The 13889-nt window shown below is 35.8% G+C and overlaps 1 protein-coding gene and 1 pseudogene across 1 annotated transcript in view; one reads left to right on the top strand and one right to left on the bottom strand.

Annotated features, from left to right (window-relative positions):
* IQCM (IQ motif containing M) overlaps positions 1-13889 on the top strand; it is a 338360-nt gene that overhangs the window by 63275 nt on the left and 261196 nt on the right. The gene's annotated exons all lie outside the window — the stretch shown is intronic.
* Positions 2351-3024, bottom strand: LOC148109077 (small ribosomal subunit protein eS1 pseudogene; annotated as a pseudogene).

The raw sequence follows: 13889 nt of genomic DNA, 5'->3' as shown, positions 1-13889 counted from the left end.
GAGCAGCTTTCTTTTCTCTTTTCCTATCTCAGAAGGAATTATATATATTAGCATTAAGTATAATGTATAGTATTTGTTAAAGCCTCTCTATATTATTTTTAAAAGTTCCTGCTTAGCTAAGAGGTTTTATCATGAGTCAATGTTGAATTTTATCAGATGATTTTATTTTTGTTTCTTAAAATGATTATATGATTTCTCTCCTTTGTTCTCTTAATGTTATGAATTATGCTCATTGATTTTCAGATGTTAAGGTATTCTTCAACCTTGGGATAAACCTAACTTGAATTTAATTTGCTTATATTCTGTTGAGGATTTTTAAACTTACATTGAAAAGAGACTTGACCTGTAATTTTCCTTGTTTATAATGTTCTTGTCAGGATTTGGCATTGAGGTAATGACATTATACGATAGGTTGGAAACGATTCCCTCTTTGTTTGTTTGTCTGGAAGAATTTGTATAAGATTGTGGTATTTTTTTCTTAAATGTTGGGGGGAAATCAGTTTTGATACCACCATTCTTTATATGGAATTTTAAAATCACAGATGAAATGTCTTTAATAAAATTAGGACTGATGAAACTATTTTCATCTTCTGTCAATTTTTATAAGTTATGTTTATAGAAATATGTCTGAATTGTCAAAAGTATTGCCATAAAGTTGTCCAAAATAACATTTATACTGATGTCTCCTTTTTAATTTTCTATATTACTTAGGTTTTCTCTCTCTTCCACCTTTCCTTCCTTTTTCTCTTGGATCATTTGCGCCGAAGGTCTGTCAACTTTATTGTTTTTTTTTAAAAGAAACAACTTTTAGCTTTCCTGATTTTCTTTATAGTACATTCCTTTCTATTGCATGAATTTCCATTAATCATTATATTTTCCTGCTCTTCGTGTTGGTCAGCTCTGAGTGAGCACTTTCTTTGAGACCCTAGTATTTATTTTTTGATTTTCCTTCAGCATTTACTCATTACAATGAACTTTTTTTTTTTTTAAGATTTTATGTATTTATTTGTCAGAAAGAGAGAGAGCATAGGCAGGGGACGTGACAGGCAAAGGGAGAAGCAGGCCCCCTGCTGAGCAAGGAGCCTGATGCAGGACTTGATCCCAGGACCCTAGGATCATGACCTGAGCCAGAGGAAGACACTTAACCGACTGTGCCATCCAGGCATCCCACAATGAACATTTTCTTAATATGTTACATACAGTAGTATTCTCAATTACTGTGACAGAATCTTCTCTCAATAAAAGGGATGAGTTTTAGGAGGACAGCACTTCCCCTTTAAAAAGAGCCAATAGACTGGTAGACATTTCGGAACTCAAAAAATGCTTTATAAATAGCTTTTGTTCCCCGTGAGGATAGCTTAAAATAAACAAAACCCTTGCCGTTAGACTCATATTGTATTGAGATCACTAGCCAAATGTTAGGTTTCATTTTTTTCTGTTATAAAAATACATACAACCATATTAAAGAACAATTTGGAAAAAAAAAAAAAGAAAAATCTTGTCCGTTAATGCCACTACCCTCTCACAGCCATGCTTAACAACTTGGTTTATTTCCTTCCAATTTTGTTCCTTTGCATCTTTTTAAAACCTAGTGGCAATACTTTAAAATTTTTTTCTAGTTAAGTCTCATATAATAGTTTTCTTTCATTAATTGGACATAAGCATCCATTTCATTTTCTCTCGACAATTATAAGGGAATTTCCCCCCATGTACCAGTGCAGCAAACTCTCCCGAGCTTCATCACCTGCCTGCCCCATCAGAGGTTATTCAGGTACGAGTTAGCTTGGGTTGCTGGAACAAAATACCATAGACTGGATGGCTAAACCAGCAGAAGTATTTTCTCACAATTCTGGAGGCTGAAAGCCTGAGATCAGGGTGCCTGAATGTTTGGGTTCTGATGTGAGCTCTCTTCCTGGCTTGCAGACAGCTGCCTTCTGTCTGTTTTGTCACATAGCCTCTTCTGAGAGCACACATTCAGAGAGAGAGAGCTCTGTGGTCAGTCTTACAGGGACACTAATCTCATCATGAGGGCCCCACCCTTGTGACCTCATCTAAACCAAGGCACCATCTCCAAATACTATCACCCTGGGGCGTAAGAGCTTCAACATATGAATCTGGGGGGAACACAGTTCAGTCCATAGCACTCACTTTATCAGAGGAGGAAAAGCCATGTTCTTTGTTCCCGCCTTCTGATACTATGCGAAGCCAGCTGAAATTAGGACGGGAGGGGATTTGAGAGGCATTTTCAACTCATTGTAGAAGTGCAAAGTAGATTTTTAAAAATAATAAATTCTTCTTTTTTTTTAAACATCACAAATAAGATTTTTTTTCACCATGAAATGTCTGAATTTTAAATAGATTCATGGACTGGTGGCTCGTATCCATCAGCTCATTCAGCTTTAGCATGTTCTCACCCGCAGTAACTTTGCCAGAATTACTACCTGCAGTGTAATACTCCGTGAGCTTTCCCAATTCAAACTTGGGCTTCTTGAGCATTTTTACTTTTCTGACATCCTGGAGTGGATAAATAGACTGACAAGTCTTTTCTGTCCTTTCCGGTGCTGTCTGGAATCAATTTATTGACTATTTCTTTCAAGTCATTTGTCTGCACCTCTTAGGTCATGGATTTCCATCATCTTTTTCTGAATTTGGAGGTCCTGTTGGTGCTGAGTGTAGGAGGTCTTCTGATTCTGATTGTCAGTTGTTTTTGGTAAAACCAACACAAAATAGATGAGGCAAATAACCATCAGTGGTCTTGACATCAACGTGAACTTCAGTCATGGTCTGCCATGTTCTGATCATGGAGCACATTTTGTCACAGGTAAGGTCCATGCCATGGTCAGTCAGATAGTTTTTGCCCTGAACATCCTCAGTAATGAGCTTGAATTTTGTAAATGCAACTTCATCATTCCACAGATCAGCAAGGCTCACTTCAAAAACATGACCCCTAAGGCCATCAGATGCGATTTGGGTTCCTTGAGTTCATGTGACTAGTGTTTTTCCAATATTTCTTGTATTAAACATAGCTGGTGCTTTTCTATCATACCAGTCTTTCTTAGAAAACGGATCAATCACTTTCTTCTTGGTTCCCTTTTTGCCATCTTTCATAAGATGCTTGTTTGCCCCAAAATAATAAGTTCTAAGTGTTCTAAATAGATTTAGTTTTATCCAGGAATCCACTGTATTATAACAGGCGGAGTGGGAGGGAGATGATGCTTGCCTTGTGTGCATTTAGACTGTTGCTACTTGTCTTTTTGATTCTGTGGTAACCTATCTCCCCCAATTCTACTATAATCATCAAGTACCTTCTCATAAGTATTCTCATTTATTGATGTAATGTCAGTTATTATTTTATACCTAGGCGATTCTAAAAATGATTTGAAAAAGCTGAAACTTAAGATATTTAAAATATTTTTATTAATTTATTTCTTGCCTGAATGGCTACTAAAAATATTAAATGAAGGCTAGATGTTTATAATAAAATAACAGAATAAGTTTGTTCTTAATGTAATAATAATATAATTTGTATCACTCTTTACTGGTAATAAGTTTCTTTTCACATGTGTCCTCGATTCTCGTGGGATATTCAGGCATAGCTGATCTAACTTTTCCCATTGTTCAGATGAAGAAACTAAATATTAAAAGGTTTGCAAGTAGCTCAAATCTCAAAAGTATCAGTCTTTTGATTTGAGTTCTTATTCCATTTTATTGTATTGCTTTATATATGTCCATATTGTCTTATATGTATCTATGAATATTTTGCTCTTTAAATGTAAAATTGGGATAATTTCTTCAATATCTTTTCTTTTTTTAAAGTAAACTTTACACACAACATGGGGCTTGAACTCATGATCCTGGGATCAAGAGTCTCATGCTCCACTGCGTGAGCTGACCAGGTTCCCATAACATTGGGATATTTTAAGGCTATTATTTATGATAAGACAGTGATTCAATATAGGATGGGCTTATAAAATGAGTATTTTCTAGTACATTCAATGTTATGAACTAAAGGGTCTGTAAATTTGTGTGATTTTTGAGAGGATTTTTAGAAGTACATTTTCAGTCAGTCTTACAAGTTTATCAATAATGTTGCTACATCATGTACAATTTTAGAGTATTAGCCTTTATGTTGAATTATAAATTAGTTTGTATTGCTGTTTCAGTATGTAACAATGTATTAGGGAAGAAAACTTTCTTAAATTATTCCCCACTGCTTATGTTAATAGACATTTCATAAAAATACAAGTGTTTTATTGTCTGAAAACGCACCTTGACTCATCTTCTTTAGGAAAATGTAAAAGTATTTTTAATGTACCAAATTCTAAATAATAAAAAATTTTCATGCTGGGAGAAATGCATACTATGATATTAAAAATGTTCAACAAATCTCTAAGAGATACTTGAGGAATGTGAAAAAGTTCTTTTCATTCCATTATAAGAATACCTGTGTCTTGAATCCAGGTATCTCTCTCTGTTCATTGTATGCTCTGTCAGGAAAAGGAAAACCAGTAGGGGTTAGCTAATATTAGGTAAGCTAATTTCTGAAATTTCAAGAGATTAAATATATTTTCTATAAATATTGATGGTGGCAGGAAGATACATTCCATAGTGGATTACAGATATTTCTTATTCCAAGTAATATTGAAATATAACATTTAATAATTGCAAGTAGGTAATTCATTTATATATCTCGAAGCAAGATTGAAAGGGCATCTTTAGACCAATGATGTACAATAGAAATAAAATGTGAGACATCCTTATAATTTAAATTTTCTAGTAGCCACATTAAAAGAAACAGATGAAATAAATTTTAAACACCTTTAATTTAACCTAATATATATAAAATTTATCATTTATATGTAGTCAATATGAAGACTTCTTAGTATCATATTTTACACTCCTTTTTTTCTTACTGTCTTTGAAATCTGGTGTATGATTTAACATATAGCACAACTCTGTTCATTCTAGCCACAATTCAAGTGCCCATAGCCACACATTACTACACTGAAAACACAGCCTTGGATTTTGGGCTCCAGTGGACATCGATCCCACATGCTTTGGCACATAGTAAATGGACAGTAAATATTCAAAGAAAAGAAGAGAAAAAGGTAGCAAAGAAAGATTATAGAGGTTTGTAGTCTGATCAGACTGTATGTATACACTTACTAGATGGATGATCTTGGTAAGGATATTTACCCTTCCCAGCCTCAGTGTTCTTTTGTAGAAATGAGATATTTGTATGTGCCTTTCAGTATTCTTGTGAGAGAATTAAATGAGGGTAACAAAGGTAGAGCACCTACTTGGTTTCCTTCCATCCCATTTCCCTTTGGAAATCTGAACTGTCATACATTAGAAGACATAATCTATTTGTATCCACTTTCATTAGATCTCATAAATTGCCCCACCAAACATTACATTTTTTCAGTTAAAGTGAGTGGAAGGCAAGAAACTAGAATCAGAGTAGGAGGTTCTTGGCATCAAGATTATAGCCAAGGACAATTATGTTAAATCACTTAGCATGCTGTGGAATTAATTGCCCATGATCTTAATTATAAATATTTAATATTTAATTTATAAAACATCCTTTGAACACTCAGGTCTACATTCAGATATATGAACGTTTTGGTAAATAAGCTTTAGTCTGATAGACAATTTAAAAAGTTAATGACATAATCACTTCAGATCTTCTCATTTCCCTTCTGCTCAGACCTCACACACGGCTCAGGGACTTGCCGTAAGAAATAGAGGCATGATCTGTTCTTTTCTTTCCTCCATTCACATGTACACATACACAGTACAACACACATGCAGGAATGTGCAGAAAACATATGTGTATGGTGAGGAGCTGGCTTCATGGGCTTTCGACCCTGCAATCACATAGGACTCTGCCCTCAGAACGGGATCAGCTCTGGGGATTAATGCCCTGTGGTCGCCCTCTTGAACTTCTCAGTAACTTGCCTTTAACTGTGTGGTTTGTAAGTGAGTCTGATAGAATAAGAGAATAAGCATGGGACCTTAATTCACAAGTAGTCCCACCTTCTGCCTCCCTACCTGTCCTCCTCCTCCCAGGATAGAGTCTTGATCACCCACTGCCAGGTTCCAGCCCAGTGACTGCAAACACCCTCTGTCCCATTTGTGTTTGCAGGGGAAGGACGGTCTGGTGAATGAGTGCAGCCTGCACAAATAAGGGTCTGCACTCACCCTGCAAGTGTTCCCAGGCTCAAGAGAGCACAATAAAATATCACAAATAAAAACCACTATGACAGACTGGTATGATGTAGTGAATATTGTCAGCACTAAGGAGTTACCCCCACCCCAACCTGGTGTCTTCCCAACTGGAACAGTTTTACTCACTCCTCAGTGTTAACCACCAGCTTTAGTTTTGTGATACCAATTTCCATGCTTTTCTCTTTAGTTTTACCACCCAGACTGATAATTATTCGTGCCTGTTTAAAAAAATATATAAATTAAATTGTACTGCATATATTTCCTGTGCCCTACCTATTTTGCTTAACGCTGTTTGCAAAATTTTTCCATGCTGTTACAGGCTACTGGAGCTTGTTCATTTTCACTAATGTATAGTATACCGTTTTAGGAATATATCATGTAATATTTAGTCTGCCTTGATGGACATTTGAGTTGCTTTCACTTTAGAGCTGTATCAGTATTACTGTGCATGTCTCCTGTTGTGCATCCACAAGGGGTTCTCTAGGGTATATACCAGAGAATTTTCTGGTTCATGGGTTATGTATACCTTAAACTTATCAATAATGCTGGTATTCCAAGGTTGGTATTAATTCACATTCACACTTGCAGGGAATGAATAGTCTCATTGTTTTATATCCTCTTCAGCATTTGAAATTGTTAAGATTATAAATTTGTGCCAATCAGTTGGGATTCAGTGTTTAAAATTTTCTTTAAAGATTTGTTTATTTGAAAGAGAAAGAGAGAGAGAGAGATCAAGCACAAGCAGGAGGGGCAGGGAGAGAGAGAGAGAGAATCTCAAGCAGACCCCTTACTGAGCATGGAGCCCAACAGGGGCTCAGTCCCACGGCCTTGAGATTATGACCTGAGCCAAAATCAAGAGTTGAATGCTTAACTGACTCTACCACCCAGGCACCCCACATATTTAAATTTTTTTAAACATTGTGGGCACATAGGTGGTGGAGTTGGGTAAGGGTCTGACTTTTGGTTTCGGCTCAGGTCATGATCTCAGGGTCTTGGGATGGAGCCCTGCATGGGGCTCTGCTCTTCCTCCCTCTCCATTTGCCCCTCCCCTCCCTGCACATGTGCACACACACACTCTCTCTCTCAAATAAATAAATTAATTAAAAATTTTTTTATAAAGTTGCATTTCTCTGATTATTGATGAGAGTGAATACTCATATGCTTCTTGGCTGTTTAAAAACTTTTTGTTTAAAAAATTTTTGTTTAATTTTTTTCCATTTTTCTTTTGAGTTGTTGCCTTTTTCTTATTGAGTTTTAAATATTTCTCATAAAGTTTCATAAACTGCATCTTTGTCAGTTGCATGTGTTGAAAAAAATTTCTCTATCTCCATGGCTTGTCTTCCTGTACTCTTTTATGGTGTTTTGCCAAACAGAAATTGAATTTATCACTGTTTCCTTTATGACTGTTTCTTTTGGTATCTTGTTTGTAAACTTCAGTGTAAAACCTTCACTACCTAAAGGTCATTAAATTAATGTCCATTAATGTCTTCTAAATTATTATAGTTTTTATGTTTATATTTAGGTTTTAGCTTTTTGAAGTCTATTTTTGTGTAAGTTGTGAGAGAAGGGTCCAGTTTCATTCCCTCTTCATTTTCCCCACCTTCCCCTGCCATAATGACACTCAATTGTCCTAGAGAAATTTATTGAAGAGTCTCTCTTTAGCGATGCCTGGGTGGCTCAGTCGGTTAAGCATCTGCCTTCGGCTCAGGTCATGATCCAGGGTCCTGGGATTGAGCCCCGCATTGGGCTCCCTCCTCAGTGGGGAGCCTGCTTCTCCCTTTCCCTCTGCCTGCTGCTCCTCCTGCTTGTGCTCTCTCCCTCTCTCTCTCAAATAAATAAATAAAATCTTAAAAAAAAAAGTCTCTTTTTACCCAGTGATCTTTTGGGCCACCTCTGTCATATACTAAATGTTCAAATATGCCTAGGTCTGTTGCTGTGTCTTATTCTGTTCCATTGATTTGTTTGTCTAGTCTTAGAAGAGTACCGCATGCTTCTAATTACCATTTATTTATAACAAATCTTTTGTCTAGTTTTTTACCTGTTTGTGATAGGAAGTCAATTCCCATAGCAGTTAATATTTCAAAAGTGGAAGACATATTTTGTTTATATATAACAATGACTCTCTTCCATGAACAGGAATGGAATTTGTATATGTGTGTTTATTCTTCCTTCTTGTTTCCTTTATCCACCACCCAATTTTATTAGACATGTTTTTTTCTTAGTGTATAAGTATGTATTGACTATACATTATAATGATTTCACTCACGTATGGAATTTAAAAAAACAAAAGTGATGAGCAAAGGGGAAAAAAAAATAAGAGAAAGAGAGGCAAAACCAAGAAACAAACTCAACTATAGAGAAGAAAACTGATGGTTACCAGAGGGGAGGTTGGTGAGGAGATGGGTTAAATAGATGTTGGGGATTAAGGAATGCACTGTGATGAGCACCAGATGTTGTATGGAAGTATTGAATCACTGTATTGTTCACCTGAAACTAATATTACACTGTATGTTAACTATACTGGAATTTAAATAAAAACCTAAAAAAAAGAATATACATGGTGAAATATACATGGTATTCATACTTTAAATATACCTATTTTTGTACCAAGTGATTCACTAATTCCAAATGAGAATTATTCCCCTTGACTATAAAAAATGTTGAAATTAGCTATTTACATCATTTGCCAACTTCTTTTCCTTCTCAAAATTTTGATTAGTTACTTATTTGATTGTGTCATCTAGACTAGGGTGAAATTCCTAGGTCATGCTCATTTTTTATAGACATTTCTCTACTGCCCTCTAGCTTGCAGCTTTGCTTTTTATAGGTATATCGTTCTTTTTGCCTGGCTATTCAAAGGATTTTTTATTTCTGAATTCTTGTGATATTTCTGAGATATGTTTTGGTGAGCATTATGGTGTGACAATTTTTTTTTCCTGATATAAAGTATGTCCTTCGATTTGAAGGTTCTAATCTTATTTTATTTCAATGATTATTCTTAAACTATGTTTTTGATATATTTTTATTCTATTACTTTCTTTTCCTCTTTTGCCCGTTACCTATGTCTATCATTTTTTGTAATCCCTTTAAACTTTCTTTATTATGTTTTATGTTCACTTTTATCAATCCTATTTTCAGTGCCCCATACTCTGTCTTCATTTCTGCAAATGATTTAATTTTTTCCCTTTACTTCTTTTTGGGCTCCATCAACTCAAACAGTGATCTCTATTGTGTCACCATATCTTTCTTCAGCTTTTTTTTTTTTTAAAGATTTTATTTATTTATTTATTTAGCAGAGAGAGAGAGAGAGAGAGCCAGCGAGAGAGGGAACACAAGCAGGGGGAGTGGGAAAGGAAGAAGCAGGCTCCCAGCGGAGGAGCCTGATGTGGGGCTCAATCCCAGAGCACCGGGATCACACCCTGAGCTGAAGGCAGGCGCTTAACGACTGAGCCACCCAGGCGCCCCTTTCTTCAGCTTTTATATCCCTTTTTCAAGTATTCTTTAAATAGAAGCAATTATCTTTTTTCCTCCAAAAACTTCCTTAGGCAATATGTTTGGTCAAAATGTTTATCTTACTTGTGGCAATATTTTTCACCTCCCCCCCCCCGCAACACTTTTCTCATGGTATTCATGTGTTATTTTTAAAAATACCTTTTTCATTTTGTTTCTGCAGTATTTTTGTATATATTTTATGCTAGATGATGATGATGTTGATGATGATGATGATGATGATGATGATTACTCACTTTGAATAGGGTTCATTCTTCCTGAACTAGCCATTTGTAGGAGGTTTGCAGATAGAAGTGGCCAGAGCAGTGTTCCACGTTAACGGAAAATACCTTTAATGACACAGATCTGTGGTATGCATGAGTTCTTTTCGCCTTTGCTTCTCCCCAGCCATTTTATTTTCACTCTGAAGGACAGCTAACATTGCTGAATGTCTCTCCCCTGACCCTCCCCTTCAACTGGAGGTTGAGTCCTGAAAATGTTCTTCATCTATGTGATTTTTCATTCAGTCCCACCTTCCCAGCTTCTTTTTTTTTTTTTTTTTTGGTAAGATTTTATTTATTTGACAGAGAGAGACACAGCGAGAGAGGGAACACAAGAAGGGGGAGTGGGAGAGGGAGAAGCAGGCTTCCTGCTGAGCAGGGAGCCTGATGCGGGGCTCGATCCCAGGACCCTGGGATCAAGACCTGAGCAGAAGGCAGACGCTTAACGACTGAGCCACCCAAGCACCCCAACCACCTTCCCAGCTTCTTGAGACCTTGTGAAAATGTGGTCCAGGGCACCTTATTTCCATTTTTTCCCCCAAAGGGATTTGCTCCCCAAGATACGGCTACTTATATTGGAGAACTATTCTCTGCATTACCTGAGATTGGCAACTGTTTTTTTCCTCTTCTTGCACTTCCATGTACTTTTCATTTATATTTAGAAGTTCTGTCTGTCTCATATAATGTGCTTCTGGGTTTTAGATGGCTTCTGATTTCATCGAAGGCATTTGCTTTTCTGATGTTTAATTTTTATTATTGGCTCTGGACTATTTCCAAGAGTAGAAGGGGCAAAGATTGTATTTTTACTCCACAATTTGCAAACCAGAAGGTGTGATAATATTTTGAGGAACTCAAGCAAATGCCAACAAGTAAGCCTCCCTGAGAGAATTACAATTCATACATTAATCTTTAACACAAAGCATATTATTATCATACTTTTATGTTAAATGATAGTCTAATAACTTCCTCAAAATTTACTGATAAGACATAAAATTCACAGTAACATTTTAATAGGGTTTATTAGTTTGTTAGTGCTGCTGTAACAAATTACCACAAACTAAATGGTTTAAAACAATAAAAATTTATTGTCTCACAGTTATGGAGGCCAGAAATCTGAAACCAAGGTATTAGCAGGGTCATGCTCCCTCTAAAGTCTTGGGGTGGGGGTGGGGGGTCTTTTCTTCTCTTTTCCAGTTTGTGATATCCCTAGGTGCCACTTGTCATATGGCAGCATAATACCAGTCTTTGCCTCTGATTTTATATTGTTGTCTTCCAGCATGCCTGTGTGTTTCTCCTTTTCTTATAAGGACATGAGTCATATTGGATTAAGGGCCCACTCTACTTCAATATGACCTCATCTTAATCTAACTAATTATATCTGCAATGACCTTTGTTTCCAAAAAAAGTCACATTCGGAGGTACCGGGGGTTAGGAGTTCAACATATCTTTTTGAGGGACACAATTCAACCTAGAGCATAGCAGGTAGTATCTTTTGGTAGATAATAGATTAGATAATTGTTCTAACTCACTATTTTTTAACAGATAAATGAGGTTGTTGTGAAACAACTCTAAAGTATTAAAAAACAAACATTGTGCATTCTATGACAGTTATATTTAACCATTGAGACATATTGATTTCCTTATTTTAATACCGTGTTTACATTTGTATCATTCCTAAATTGGGAAAAAAGTGTTTGGAGACCTGCCAGTGATTAATATCACAGGAGATGTAAATATAGTCCAATGTTAGTTATCTACTCATGGACAGATAAATATGTATATAAGACTATAAAATATGTTACCATGTAGCCAAGGAAATGTGGACAATAGAATAGCATCTTGTTTTAGTTTGTGGATAAATGTAATCTATTAATCTTTGATTTTAATAATTTGACAGTTCTGATGAAGCACTTATTTCACTTAATGGGAGGAAGAAATATTATTTGGATAAAGTATCCCTTTTGAATTAATAAATTATGTTTTAAAAACTATATAAAGAATCACTGAAGAACTAAAAAGACAGTGGGGACTGTCACAGGCCAGTGTTTCTTTGACCATCTACAACTAGAGTGCGAAGCAGAATAATGGAGTGCCAAACCCGTTTATGCCACGGAAGCATTGTTGATGCTGCATAGTTGGGAAAAGCAAGCATGTGGATAAGGAGGACAGTGTCAAAGCTTAGTATCTGTCTCTCTTGGAGATTTTTTACACAAAAGCCTCTCCACATTAAGCCAGGGTAAGAGCAACTAGAATGAAACCCATTCCTTCTCCATCAATTACAGGAACTGTTTTTTGTTTTTGCTTTTGCTTTTTTAAAATTGCCTCATTGCAATCAGACAACTGAAAGAAATAAAAGGTATTCAAATAGGAAAAGAAGAAGTCATTCTCTTTTCAAAGATGACATGATGCTTTATGTGGAAAACCCAAAAGACTCCACCCCCAAATTACTAGAACTCATACAACAATTCAGTAATGTGGCAGGATACAAAATCAATGCACAGAAATCAGTTTCTTTCCTATACACTAACAATGTAACGGTAGAAAGAGAAATTAGGAAATCGATTCCATTTACAATAGCACCAAAAACCATGAGATACCTTGGAATAAACATAACCAAAGAGGAAAGGATCTATGCTCTAGAAACTACAGAGCACTTATGAAAGAAATTAAAGAAGACACAAAAAGATGGAAAAACATTCCATGCTCATGGATCGGAAGAATAAACATTGTTAAAATGTCTGTGCTACCCAAAGCAATCTACACTTTCAATGCCATCCTGATTAAAATACCAATGCCTCATTGCTAAACAAAAAAGGAAAATATGAAAGAAAGTTCTCTGAGTTGTGGCCATATATAGGGTCTTGCAAGGATTTGTACCTCATGTACACATAGCCTACCTAGAGATCCTCAACTTATGACTTAGTTTAAGTTGATTTCCAACTGGCTAGAGGTAGAAGGAAATGCAAAACCCTACTGACTAAGGGGAACTTAAATTATTTTTACCCTTAAAAATCAATCAATGAGTCAATAATAGCTAAGCACATGAGAAAACAATAGAAAAGGTATAAGAACGAATTGAAGAAAAGGACAATAGTAAAAGACTCAGTCAGCCTCAGATATTGGAATTATCAGATTCAGATATTAAAACAATTATACCAGTGTGTTTAAAAGGAATAAATGAGAAGTTGAAGATATTCATAGAGAATAAGAAGTTATAAGAAAGTGACATAAATTTGGAGTAGGAAGAGCAGAAATTCTAGTAAACGGAAACAATAAGTATACTGGTGGTGAACATATTTGGTAGCATGTCGAATGTAGCAAAAGAGATAACTCGTGAACTGATAGAAAGGTTAGAAGAAATTACCCAGAATTCAATACAGAAAAACAAGTAGCAAAGTACAGAAGAGAAGGCAAGAGTGATACATGAAAATACTGTGAAGAGATCTAATATACATATGATCAGAGTCCAAGAAGGAGAGCATATTGCCTTTTAGGGATATGGCAAAGGCAATATCTAAAGAGATAATGCCCAGATTATTCCAGAACTGATGGAAGACACCAATCCTCAGATTTAAGAAGCCTAATAAATCCTAAATTGGATAGATAAAAAGAAATATACACTTTGAAATCATAGTGAAGATAAAGAAAACCAAACAAAAAGAAATTGTTTTAAAAAGTCAGTCAGAAAGAAAGAGAAAAGGAAAAGAGAGAGAGAAATTATTTCCACAGCAAGAGCAGTAAGATAACTGATTTCTCAACAATGTGAAGGAAAGCCCGAAGATAATGGAATAATAACCTGAGTGTGCTTACGGCCATACCTGCTAGTCTAAAAGTCTGTAGGTATCATAAATACCTTTCAAGAGGTTAAATGAGGGGGCGCCTGGGTGGTTC

Source organism: Ursus americanus, chromosome 13 (assembly GCF_024610735.1).
Source record: "Ursus americanus isolate L20-20 chromosome 13, mUrsAme1.1.p, whole genome shotgun sequence".
Classification (NCBI taxonomy): Eukaryota; Metazoa; Chordata; class Mammalia; order Carnivora; family Ursidae; genus Ursus; species Ursus americanus.
The sequence above is the reverse complement of the archived record's forward strand: the minus strand, read 5'-3'. Positions and strand labels throughout refer to the sequence as shown.